Source organism: Hemitrygon akajei, chromosome 1 (assembly GCF_048418815.1).
Source record: "Hemitrygon akajei chromosome 1, sHemAka1.3, whole genome shotgun sequence".
In the NCBI taxonomy this organism is placed as follows: domain Eukaryota; kingdom Metazoa; phylum Chordata; class Chondrichthyes; order Myliobatiformes; family Dasyatidae; genus Hemitrygon; species Hemitrygon akajei.
Genome location: NC_133124.1, coordinates 140,233,925 through 140,247,542, shown reverse-complemented (window position 1 = coordinate 140,247,542; position 13,618 = coordinate 140,233,925).

Below are 13,618 nucleotides of genomic sequence, written 5' to 3'. Positions count from 1 at the left end.
TTATCCACCAACCTCCAATCTGTAAATACACTACCATCCAGATTGTTGGTATAGATAACAAACAAGAAAGGACCCAGCACTGATTCCTGCAGCACTCCACTAGTCACAGACCTCCAGTCAGAAGAGCAACAATCTCCTACCACTCTCTGGCTTCTCCCACAAAGCCAATGTCTAATCCAACTTACTACCTCATATTGCTGAGTAACTCAACCTTCTTGGCCAACCTCCCATGCAGGACCTTGTCAAATACCTTGCTAAGGTCCATGCTTGTCTTCATCCACTTTCCTAGTAACTTCCTCGAAAAACTCTAAAAGAATGGTTACACATGACCAACCATGCACAAAGCCATGCTTACTATCCTTAATCTGCCCATGTCTATCCAAATACTTATATATTTGGTCCCTTAGAATACCTTCCAAAAACTTTCCCTCTAATGGCGTCAGACTCACTGGCCTATAATTTCCTGGTTTATTTTTAGAGACTTTCCAAAACAGTGGAACAACATTGTCTATCTTCTAATGTTCTGGAACCTCACCTGTTTTAATGATGATTCAAATATCTGTGCTAGGGCCTCAGCAATTTCTTCACTTTCCATCTGTAGGGTCTGAGTGAACACCTTGTCAGGCCTTGGGGATTTATCCAGCCTAATTTGCCTCAGGAAAGCACAAAACATCCTCCACTGTAATCTGTAGGAGGTCCATAAGGTTGATGCTGCTTTGTCTCACTTCTATAGACTCTGTCCATCTCCTGAGTAAATACAGATGCATCTCCCCCATCTCTTTAGGCTCTACACGTGGATTACCATTCTGATCTTTCAGAGGACTAATTTTGTCCATTGCAATCTTTTTGCTCTTAACATTTTTGTAGAATCCCTGAGGATTCTCCTTCACTTTGTCTAACCTCATGCTTTCTTTTAGCTCTCCTGATTTCTTTAAGTGTTCTTTTCCATTTCTTATACTCCATAAGTATCTCATTTGTTCCTACCTGCCTATACCTGCTATGCACCTCCTTTTTTTCTTAAGCAGGGCCTCAAAATCTCTTAAAAACCAATGTTCCTATATGTTTACCTTTTATTCCGAGAGATAAAAACAAGCTTTGTACTCTCAAAATGTCACTTCTGAATTCCTCCCACTTACTAAGTACACCTTAGCTAGAACACATTCTGTCCCAATCCACTCTTGCCAGATCATTTCTGATGCCATTACAATTGGCCTTTACTCCACTAATAGTCTCAACCTGCGGACCAGACCTATCTTTTGGCATATTTACTTAGAAACTAATGGGGTTGTGATCACTAGATGCAAAGTATTCCCCTGCACAAAATTCTGTCACCTGCCCTGTCTCATTCCCTAATAGGAGATCAAGTATTCCACACTCTCATTAGGACTTCTACATTCTGCTGAAGCAAACTTTGCAGAACACATTTAAAAAATTCTTTCCCATTTACAGAATGGGATTCCCAGTCAATATGTGGAAAGTTAAAATCACCTACTAAAAGAATCTTATGTTTCTTGCAACAGCCTGTGTTCTCTCTACAAATTTGTTCCTCTAAATACTTAGGACTATTGGGTGGTCTGTAATAGAGTCCCATTAACGAGAACATAGATTTCTTTTTTCTCAGTTCTATCTATAACACCTCACTAGACACGTTTTCCAGTCTCTTCTGACTGAGCATTTTCCTTGACTAGTAACACCGCCTTTAAACCCTCCTGTTTTCTTGCATCTAAAACAACCGAAACCCAGAATATTAAGCTGCCGGTCCTGGCCCTCCTACAACTAGGTATCACTAATGGCTACAGTATCATAATTGCAGATGTTGATCCATGCTCTGAGATCATCTGCCTTTCCTGCGATATTTCTTGCATTAAAATATTTGCAGCTCAGGACACTAGTAACACCATGCTCAACCTTTTGATTCCTGACTTTGTCTGAGGTCTTAACAATATCTACCTCCATTACCTCTCCACTAATAGTTCTGACACTCCAGTTCCCACCTCCTGCAACTCTAGTTTAAACCCCACAGTGTAAAGCTAGCAAACCTTCCCCCTTCCAGTTCAGGTGCAAACTGTCTCTTCTGTACAGGTCCTACTTTCTATGAAAGAGAGCACACTGATCCAAAAATCTGACACCGTCCCTTCTACAACATCTCCTTAGCCACATGTTAAACTGTCTGATCTTCCCATTTCTGGCCTCACTACCATGTGGCATAGGTAGCAATCCTGAGGTTGCATCCTGGAGGTCCTGCCCTTTAGCTTAGCACCAAACCCCTGAACTCCCTATGCAGAACTTCATCACTCTTCCTATGTAATGGTACATGGAGGTACATACAAGGACCACGACCTCTGGCTGTTCACCTTCCTGCTTAAGAATGCCAAGGACTGATGCCCTGGACCTTGGCATCCGTGAGACAACATATCATCCTGGAACCTCGTTCTCATCCACAGAACCTTCTTTCTCTTGCCCAAACTAACAAATCACCTGCTCACCTCTTTTTCTCCCTTTCTTTCTGAGCCACAGAATCAGACTCAATGCCAGAGTTATTCCTCCTCCCCCCTACCAACAGTATCCACATTGATATACCACCTATCATTGAGGGGGATGGCCACACAGGTACTCTGCACTAGCTGTTAACCCCTTTCCCCTTCCTGTCACCCTGTCTCCTGCATCCTGCACATTGGGTGCATCAAGCAAGAGGAGGATTCCACTACCTTGCCTGGCATCTCTACCATTCTAACTGAGCAAATATAAAGAAGGAAGAATAATAAACTATGGTGGGGGGGGGGGGGAATGGATAAATCTACCTACAAATTTTTGCCTTCTCTCACTCATGCCCCTCCTTGTGGAAGCCTCAAAATCACCACTTTAATAAACTCAACAAATTCTGAAGTTTGTAACAAGTGTTCTGGAAAATGCCAAAATGGTCTGGTAGAAGCAACATCTTTCAGTTCAAATATTAAGTTTAAAGGAGCATGATCAGAGATAGCAATCGCATCATACTCACATTTCTGAACATTAAATAAAAGTTGAGGGTCGACTATAAAATAGTCAATTCTCGAATATTTATTATGAACATGTGAGAAAAAAGAGTATTCTCTATCACTAGGGTGCATATGCCTGCAGATTTCAATTAAACCATAATCAATTAAAAAGGAATTAATAAGTGATGCAGAACGATTAGGGAGTTGATGTTTGGATGATGACTTATCCATTAAAGCATATATGTCAAACTCAAGGCCCACGGGCCAAATCCGGCCCATGGTGGAATTATCTTTGGCCCGCGAGATAATATCTAATTACTATTAAAGCTGGTCCCAGTAATCGAAGCGCCTATGGCGTATGATATGGCTAATGCTGAGTTTATTCAGGTACCAGGTTTTCAGGGTTTTTAGTGTTTATTCGGCAGTCTTGCTCGGCAGTCTTCTTCATAAGAAACGGAATTCGTAAAGTGAAACATTTTGTAGTTATAACAGAGACTGAGACACATGAGAGCAGGCTAAAAAAACGGAGGCACGCGTCCGACTGATCCGGCCCGCATGAAGCTGCATTTTGCTCAATCCGGCCCGTGACCTAAAATGAGTTTGACACCCCTGCATTAAAGGATTTAAACAAGTATTAAAATCACCACCCATTAATAACATATATTCATTTAAATCAGGTAATAAAGCAAAGACAGCTTTAAAAAATGATGGACCATCAACATTTGGTCCATAAATATTAACCAAAACCGTTGTCCTGTTATAAATTATTCCTTTAACAATCAAAAATCTACCAGATAATTATTGAAACTCAGATAAAAGAGTTTTTTCTCTTTAATAATACAGGAAACTTCTCAAAGTTAGTAATTTGGGATACATTAAAAGCTTATTTATGTGGTCAAGTTATTTCATTTATAGCTAAACTGAAGAAACAAATAAGAATGGAATTAGATAAAATCTCTAAACAAATAAAAGAATTGGATAACATCAATGCAATCTCTCCAAATGTTGTTTCATTTAAAAGAAAAGTAGAATTACAATCACAGTATAATTTATTACTAACATATCCTATTGAAGGATATTTGCTTAAATTGTAAAGTCAATTTTATATTTTTGGGGATAAAAATAATAAGCTCTTAGCTTCCCAATTAAGAGCAGCTAGAGCTAAAAGACAAATTTTAAAGATTCGTAAAAATAATGGAGATATAGCAAGTAACCATGAGGATATTAATAATACTTTTCAAGATTTTTATTCTGATCTTTATAGATCTCAATTTCCTGCAGATTCCTCCAAAATGAAGGCTTTTTTTTTTACATAAGATTAAATTTCCACAAATTTCTGTTGAAGATCAACAGATGCTTGATGCTCCAATTACCGAGAATGAAATTCAGAAAGCTATTTTATTAATGCAATCAGATAAAGCTCCTGGACTTGATGGTTATTTGGTGGGATTTTACAAAAAATTTGAAAGATTATTTTCTTCATATCTTTTGGAAATATTTCATGAATCCTTTGAGAAGGGTAATTTACCTTCTTTTTATGAAGCATCTATTTCCTTAATTCTTAAAAAAGATAAAGATCCTGTTGAATGTTCATCATATAGACCTATTTCGCTATTAAATGTGGATGCAAAAATTCTCTCTAAGATAATGGCTAACTGCTTGGAAAATATTTTAACTAAAATCATCTCTATGGATCAAACGGGCTCTATTAAAGGCCATTATTCTTTCTCTAATGTCCGGAGATTGATGAACATTATTTATTCACCAATATCTAAGCAACCTCAATGTGTTCTCTCTCTCAACACAGAAAAGGCATTTGGTAGAGTTGAGTGGCCATATTTGTTTAAAGTATTAGAAAAATTTGGTTTTGGTAATAATTTCAATAGGTGGATTCAAATGATTTATAAGAATCCTATTGCCACGGTCATTACTAATAATTGCAGGTTTTTTTCACTTTCTCGTGGTACTAGACAGGGATGTCCATTAAGCCCTTTATTATTTAATCCTGTATTGGAGCCTTTGGCCATAACATTATGTGAAGCTAAAAATATTCATGGTATCTCTATGAATGGAACCATACGTAAGATTTCTCTCCATGCAGATGATCTTTTGGTTTTTATTTCGAATCTTGAGGAATCAATTCCTAATCTTTTGGAAACACAAAGATTTTGGCAAATTTTCAGGATATAAACTTATCTTGAATAAAAGTGAATTGTTTCCATCAAATGCCCCTGTTGGTATATATAATGATATTCCTTTTAGAATTGTTAATACTTTTAAATATTTAGGTATTTTAATTACTAAAAAATATAAAGATCTTTATAAAGCTAACATAGTTCCTTTAATGGACTCCATGAAACAACTATTTTCTAGATGGAATCTACGTTTGTACTTACTCTCTCTCTAATAGGTCATACCCATGCTGTGAAAATGATGATTCTACCTAGATTTTTATATACCGGGTATTTTCCAAAATATACCTATCTTTTTAACTAAAAAATTTTTCGATCAAATTGACTCTCTTTTTTCTTCCTTTATTTGGAACAATAAGAGACCAAGAATTAACAAGTATCATTTACAAAAATCTAAAAAAGATGGTGGACTTGCGCTTCCGAATTTAAGACTGTAGTATTGGGCTGTGAATATCAGACAATTATGTTTTTGGTTATACTGGCTCGACAAGAGCCAAAAACCACTATGGGTTTTAAAAGCTGTTTAATTTGGAATTAAAAGCTGTTAAATAATTTCATTTAACTTCAATATTAGGAGCTCCTTTACCTTTACAGCTCTCTAAAATTCCAAGTTTAAATCTTTACCCGGTTATTAAACAATCTCAACGGATTTGGGTTCATTTTCGCAATTTTTAAAATTTTAAACAATTTAAGTTGTCTAGTCTTTTATATCAAAACTTTTCATTTAAACCTTCAATAACCGATCCCATTTTTCTCCTATGGAAAAATAAAGGGATCCGTTCTTTTACAGATTTTCTTTGTGATAGTCGATTGATGACTTTTGAAGAGTTAATTAACAAATATTCTCTCGCTCGTACACATTTTCTGCAATATTTTCAGGTTAGACATTTTTTTTTACAATATTTACCTAAGTTTCCATATTTACAAGAATCTGATTTGTTGGATACTATTTTGAAGTTGAATCCTTTAGTGAGAGGTTCCATTAGCAGAATTTATAATTTATTTTTGTTACAAAGAGAGAACCTATCACTAAAGATTAAACAAGATTGGGAGAGAGAACTTAATATGACCTGTTAATTAAGATCGGCTTCGTGTTTTGAAAAACATAAATTCTTCTTCTATATGTGTTATATGTTTAATCACTGTTTAATTCAATTAAAAAATTGTTCACCATTATTATTTAACAAAGGAGAGACTATCTAAAATATTTCCTAGTATAGACAACTACTGCAATAGATGTAAAACTGAAGTAGCTACTTTGTCACATATGTTCTGGTCATGTTCTTCATTAAAATCATTTTGGAAATCTTTATTTTCTACAATTTCTAAAGCTCTGAAAATTAATTTACAACCTAATAGATTGACTGTTCTATTTGGAATAATTTTGCATCATATTCAGGGTATTTCATCTTCAGATCAACATGTAATTGCATTTGTTACATTATTGGCAAGAAGGGCTATTTTATTAAAATGGAAAGATACCTCTGTCTCTACATTAATTGAATGGTTCTCTCAAGTAATGTTATAACTCAGTTTGGAAAAAATTAGAAGTAGAACTTTTGATCCCCGATTCGATTTTGAGAAAAGATGGGGCTCTTTTGCCAAATACTATCATTTAATTTGAATTATTTTATATGGTTTCCTTCCAATCTTATTCTATATAAACATGAAATGGTGGTTGATGACTCTTTTTCTTTATATATATAGATGATGGTAAGATGCATTTCTCTGAGGGATTGATTCCTAATGGTTTTCTTCCCCTTTTTTTGTAGTCAGTGGGTTCTTTTTTTTCCTTCTTTTCATTATATAAAAAAATTTCCATTTTAATATATTACGATCAGCTTTTTTTCTTCAGCTTTATTAATTGTATACATATTAATTTGTTGAAGTTTTGTATCATTTTATAGCTGTAGAAGATTATGTACCAATAAAAAGATTCTAAAAATAAAAACAAAATCACCACTTTAACTCTGACCACTCCAATGATCTCCGCTCTGTTTGCCCCGCCTTACTTTAATTTGTTCTTGCCAATCAAACCCAAAAGTTGATTGGGCACTGCTCAAAGCTCCAAACTACCATGAGTTTCTGCAATCAGATAAATTGAGTGAGCTACATCCAATTGGAGGCTTCCAAACTCCAATTGGATGCTGCTCAAATAGAGGCAGGAAAAAAAATCAGGATTTCACAACTAGATTATTCATAATGTTACACACTGTTAAGAACAGAAACAATAAGAAAGATGAAATGAATGTGTGACTCAAGGGATAGTGCAAGAGGGTGGGATTAAACTTCTAAGATATTGAATGGAATCTGAGAAATTGTGTCTTATTTACATCCAGTGAGCTCTACAACCAACATTCTCACCTTTTTTAAGAATCTCAATATTTTACTAGTGGAGATTTTATGGGAAACTGCTTATTATTAGCATGTGAAAAGTAATGAATGACTGGAGCTCTGAACTTCTTAAAAATATAACATCTCTGCACTATCTGCTACAAGCAGGACATCCCAGTGGCCAAACATTTTAATTCCAATCCCATCCATGTCCAATGTATGCCAAGAGGAGGCCACCCTCACAGTGGAGAAGCAACAACTTATATTACTTCAGGGTAGCCTTCAACCTGATGGCATGAATATTCAGTAAACAAATCCCCCTCTCACCTTTTCTTACCCACCTACTACTTCCTGCTGGGACCCCTCCTCTCTCCATTTCCTATCTCCTTTCCTATCAGATTCATTCTTCTCTAGCCATAAGACCATATGATATAGGAGCAGACTTAGGTCATTTATCCCATCAAGTCTGCTCAGCCATTCCATCATGGCTGATCCTGGATCCCATTCAACCCTACATACCTGCCTTCTCACCATATCAAAATCAGAATCAGGTTTATTATCACCGGCATGTGACGTGAAATTTGTTAAATTAGCAGCAGCAGCAAGAGGCAGAGAGGGAAGAGGTAAAAGAAGCTCAGAGAGAAGCTGTTTTTTTTTAACTGATTGTGGCAAAGAGGCTAGACTGCACAGGCACGTGAAAGTCGGTCTCTGTGATCAGCGGGGGAATTTAAAAAGCGAGCAGAGGCTGAGTACGAGCTTCACTCCAGGTGAGGTAAGGCGGGGTAAACTCCTTTAATTAATCTAATTAGATTAGGAGTCGTAATGGAGGCAGCAGTTAGGGCAGTTGAGTGCTCTGTTTGCAGTATGTGGGAAGTCAGGGCGAGCACTGTTGTCCCTGATGACTACACCTGTAAAAGGTGCATCCAGCTGCAGTTCCTACAAACCATGTTAGGGAACTGGAGCTGGAGCTGGATGAACTTCAGATCATTTGGGAGGCAGAGGCAGAAATAGACAGGAGTTTCAGGGAGATAGTCACCCCTAGGAGTCAGGAGACAGGTAGTTGGGTGACTGTCAGGAGAGGGAAGGGGAATAGACAGGAAGAGCAGAGCACACCTGTGGCTGTTCCCATCAACAATAAGTATACCGTTTTGGATACTGTTGGTGGGGATGACCTACCAGGGACAAGTTGCAGTGGTTGAGTCTCTGGCACTGAGACTGGACCCTCAGCTCAGAAGGGAGGGAGGGAAAAGAGGAGAGCAGTAATGATAGGGGATTCGATAGTTAGAGGGACAGATAGGAGGTTCTGTTGATGAGATCGAGAATCCTGGATGGTCTGTTGCCTCCCTGGTGCCAGGGTTTGTGATATCTCGGATCGAGTTCTCAGTATTCTCAAGAGGGAGGGTGAGCAGTTGGATGTCGTGGTCCATGTAGGGACCAATGACGTGGGTAGGAAGAGTAAGGAGTTCCTGAAAGGTGAGTTTAGGGAGTTAGGTGCCAAGTTAAAGGACAGGACCTCCAGGATAGCAATCTCAGGATTGCTACCAGTGCCACGTGCAGGTGGGTTTAGAAATAGTAAGACAGTGCAGATCAACACATGGCTGAAGACATGGTACAGGAGGGAGGGCTTCAGATTTATAGATAATTGGGCAGTTTTCCAGGGAAGGTGGGACCTGTTCCAGTGGGACGGTTTACATCTGAACTGGAGGGGGACAAATATTCTTGCAGGTAGGTTTGCTAGAGAGGCTCCAGTGGATTTAAACTAGATATAAGGGGGGAGGGGAACCAGAGTGTAGGATCAGATGTATGGGAGAGGGAAGAAAAAGAAGACAGTAAAGTTCTTTGTACTGTTAGAGGTAAACAGAGAGGAAGAGGTGGAGAATTTCTTAAATGCATTTATTTTAATGCTAGGAGCATTGTAAGAAAGGTGGATGAGCTTAGAGCGTGGATTGATACCTGGAGGTGTGATGTTGTGGCTATTAGTGAAACATGGTTGCAGGAGGAGTGTGATTGGCAACTAAATATTCCTGGATTTCGTTGCTTCAGGAGTGATAGAATTGGAGGGACAAGAGGGGGAGGTGTTGCGTTGCTTGTCAGAGAAAATACTACAGCGGTGCTCTGGCAGGATAGATTAGAGGGCTCGTTTAGGGAGACTATTTGGGTGGAATTGAGGAATGGGAAAGGTGTAGTAATACTTATAGGGGTGTATTATAGACCATCTAATGGGGAGCGAGAATTGGAGGAGCAAATTTGCAAGGAGATAGCAGATATTTGTAGTAAGCACAGGGTTGTGATTGTGGGAGATTTTATTTTTCCACCCATAGACATGGAAGCCCATACTGTAAAAGGGCTGGATGGTTTGGAGTTTGTAAAATGTGTGCAGGATAGTTTTTTGCAGCAATACACAGAGGTACCGACTAGAGAAGGGGCAGTGTTGGATCTTCTGTTAGGGGGTTAAATAGGTCAGGTGACGGAGGTATGTGTTGGGGGAGCACTTTGGGTCCAGTGATCACAATGCCATTAGTTTCAATATAATTATGGAGAAGGATAGGACTGGACCCAGGGTTGAGATTTTTGATTGGAGAAAGGCTAACTTTGAGGAGATGCAAAAGGATTTAGAAGGAGTGGATTGGGACAATTTGTTTTATGGGAAGGATGTAATAGAGAAATGGCGATCATTTGAAGGTGAAATTTTGAGGGTACAGAATCTTTATGTTCCTCTTAGGTTGAAAGGAAAAGTTAAAAGTTTGAGAGAGCCATGGTTTTCAAGGGATATTGGAAACTTGGTTAGGAAAAAGAGAGATATCTACAATAAATATAGGCAGCATGGAGTAAATGAGGTGCTCAAGGAATATAAAGAATGTAAGAAGAATCTTAAGAAAGAAATTAGAAAAGCTAAAAGAAGATATGAGGTTGCTTTGGCAGGTAAGGTGAAAATAAATCAGAAGAGTTTCTACAGTTATATTAATAGCAAAAGGATAGTGAGGGATAAAATTGGTCCCTTAGAGAATCAAAGTGGACAGCTATGTGTGGAGCCGAAAGAGATGGGGGAGATTTTGAAGAATTTCTTTTCTTCGGTATTCACTAAGGAGAAGGATATTGAATTGTGTAAGGTACGAGAAACGAGTAGGGAAGTTATGGAAACTATGATGGTTAAAGAGGAGGAAATACTGGCGCTTTTAAGGAATATAAAAGTGGATAAGTCTCCGAGACCTGACAGGATATTCCCTAGGACCTTGAGGGAAGTTAGTGTAGAAATTGCAGGGGCTCTGACAGAAATATTTCAAACGTCATTAGAAACAGGGATGGTGCCGGAGGATTGGCGTATTGCTCATGTGGTTCCGTTGTTTAAAAAGGGTTCTAAGAGTAAACCTAGCAATTATAGGCCTGTCAGTTTGACGTCAGTGGTAGGTAAATTAATGGAAAGTATTCTTAGAGATGGTATATATAATTATCTGGATAGACAGGGTCTGATTAGGAACAGTCAATATGGATTTGTGCGTGGAAGGTCATGTTTGACAAATCTTATTGAATTTTTTGAAGAGGTTACGAGGAAAGTTGATGAGGGTAAAGCAGTGGATGTTCAGTAAGTTCAGTAATGGACTTCAGTAAGGCCTTTGACAAGTTTCCACATGGAAGGTTAGTTAGGAAGGTTCAATCGTTAGGTATTAATATTGAAGTTGTAAAATGGATTCAACAGTGGCTGGATGGGAGATGCCAGAGAGTAGTGGTGGATAACTGTCAGGTTGGAGGCCAGTGACTAGTGGTGTTCCTCAGGGATCTGTACTGGGTCCAATGTTGTTTTTTTCATATACATTAATGATCTGGATGATGGGGTGGTAAATTGGATTAGTAAGTATGTAGATGGCGTTGTGGATAATGAAGTAGGTTTTCAAAGGTTGCAGAGAGATTTAGGCCAGTTAGAAGAGTGGGCTGAACAATGGCAGATGGAGTTTAATGCTGATTAGTGTGAGGTGCTACATTTTGGTAGGAATAATCCAAATAGGACATACATGGTAAATGGTAGGGCATTGAAAAATGCAGTAGAACAGAGTGATCTAGGAATAATGGTGCATAGTTCCCAGAAGGTGGAAGGTGGATTGGGTGGTGAAGAAAGGTTTTGGTATGTTTATAAATTAGAGCATTGAGTATACGAGTTGAGATGTTATGTTAAAATTGTACATGGCGTTGGTAAGGCTGAATTTGGAGCATTGTGTACAGTTCTGGTCACTGAATTATAGGAAAGATGTCAACAAAATAGAGAGAGTAACATTTACTAGAATGTTACTTGGGTTTCAGCACCTAAGTTACAGGGAAAGGTTGTACAAGCTAGGTCTTTATTCTTTGGAGCGTAGAAGGTTGAGGGGGAACTTGATAGAGGTATTTAAAATTATGAGGGGGATAGATAGTGTTATGTGGATAGGCTTTTTCCATTGAGAGTAGGGGAGATTCAAACAAAAGGACATGAGTTGAGAGTTAGGGGGCAAAAATTTAAGGGGAACACGAGGGGGAATTTCTTTACTCAGAGAGTGGTAGCTGTGTGGAACGAACTTCCAGCAGAAGTGGTAGAGGCAGGTTTGGTATTGTCATTTAAAGTAAACTTGGATAGGTATATGGACAGGAAAGGAATGGAGGGTTATGGGCTGAGTGCAGGTCGGTGGGACTAGGTGAGAGTAAGTGTTCGGCACGGACTAGAGGGCCAAGATGGCCTGTTTCCATGCTGTAATTGTTATATGGTTATATAGTTCAATGCAATACATAATCTAGCAGAAAGAGAAAAAATAGTAGTAAATAAAATAAAACATAATATTAAATAAACAATTAAATCAATTACGTATATTGAATAAAAATGTGCAAAAACAGAAATGCTATATATTTTTAAAAAGTGAGGTAGTGGCCAAAGCTTCAAAGTCCATTCAGGAATCAAATGGCAGAAGGGAAGAAGCTGTTCCTGAATCGCTGAGTGTGTGCCTTCAGGCTTCTGTACCTCCTACTGATGGTAACAGTGAGGAAAGGGCATGCACTGAGTGCTGGAGGTCCTTAATAATGGACGCTGCTCATTATTAAGGATCAAAGCCCATCCTTTGATACCCTGACAGATCAGGAAATTAACAACTTCTGCTTTACATATACCCATGGACTTGGACTCCACTGGAGTGTGTGGCAGAGCATTCCACAGATTCACTACTCTCTGGCTAGAAATATTCCTCCACATTTCTGTTCTAAAAGGTCATCCTTCAATTTTGAGGCTGTGCCTTCTCGTTCTCTATACCCCCATCATAGAAAACATCCTCTCCACATCCACCCATCTAGTCTTTTCAACATTCGGCAGGTTTCAATGAGATCCCCCCACATTCTTCTAAATTCCAGTGAGTACAGGCCCAAAGCTGCCAAATGCTCCTCATGTGTTAACCCCTTCATTCCCGGAATCATCCTCATGAACCTCCTCTGGACTCTCTCAAATGGCAAGATATCATTTCTGAGATATGGGGCCCCAAATTGTTGATACTGTAGAGCCTGGACTTTCCCACCCACCTGGCATCAGCTATCTTCTTCCAGCTAGCCACTTTCCCTTCACCCCGCCCTGCCTTTTTATTCTGGCATCTCCCCCCCAGCCCCCCCACTTTCTTCTTAGTCCTGAAGAAGGGTCTGGCACAATACGTCAACTATCTATTCATCTCCATAGATGCTATCTGACCAGCTGAGTTCCTCCAGCATTTTGTGTGTGCTGCTCTGGATTTCCAGCCTCTGCAGACCTCCTTGTGTTTATTCTTAAAAATCTGTTTGAATTGTACGAATGATCAGTGCTGTGTACTGGGAAATTACATTTTGTGTCAGCTGTAAAATGTGACAAAACACTTCTCTGTGGGGACAAAGGAAGCTACTGATTGCACAGATGTAGCTCAAGAAGTTCTAAGTAGTGTGAGGAATGGGCCTGAGATTAAGAAAGAATTGGTGGGGCAGTCATCTCTTTGTACTCAACCTGAGGGCATGGCCTTTGTTAGATTCTGGATTAAAGCTTGTGTTTGCATTTGGAATGGAAATAAATCAGAGGTAAGGACAGCAGGCAGTTAGTGTAGGATTCCCTTGTGGCCATTCCCCACAGGAACAAATGTA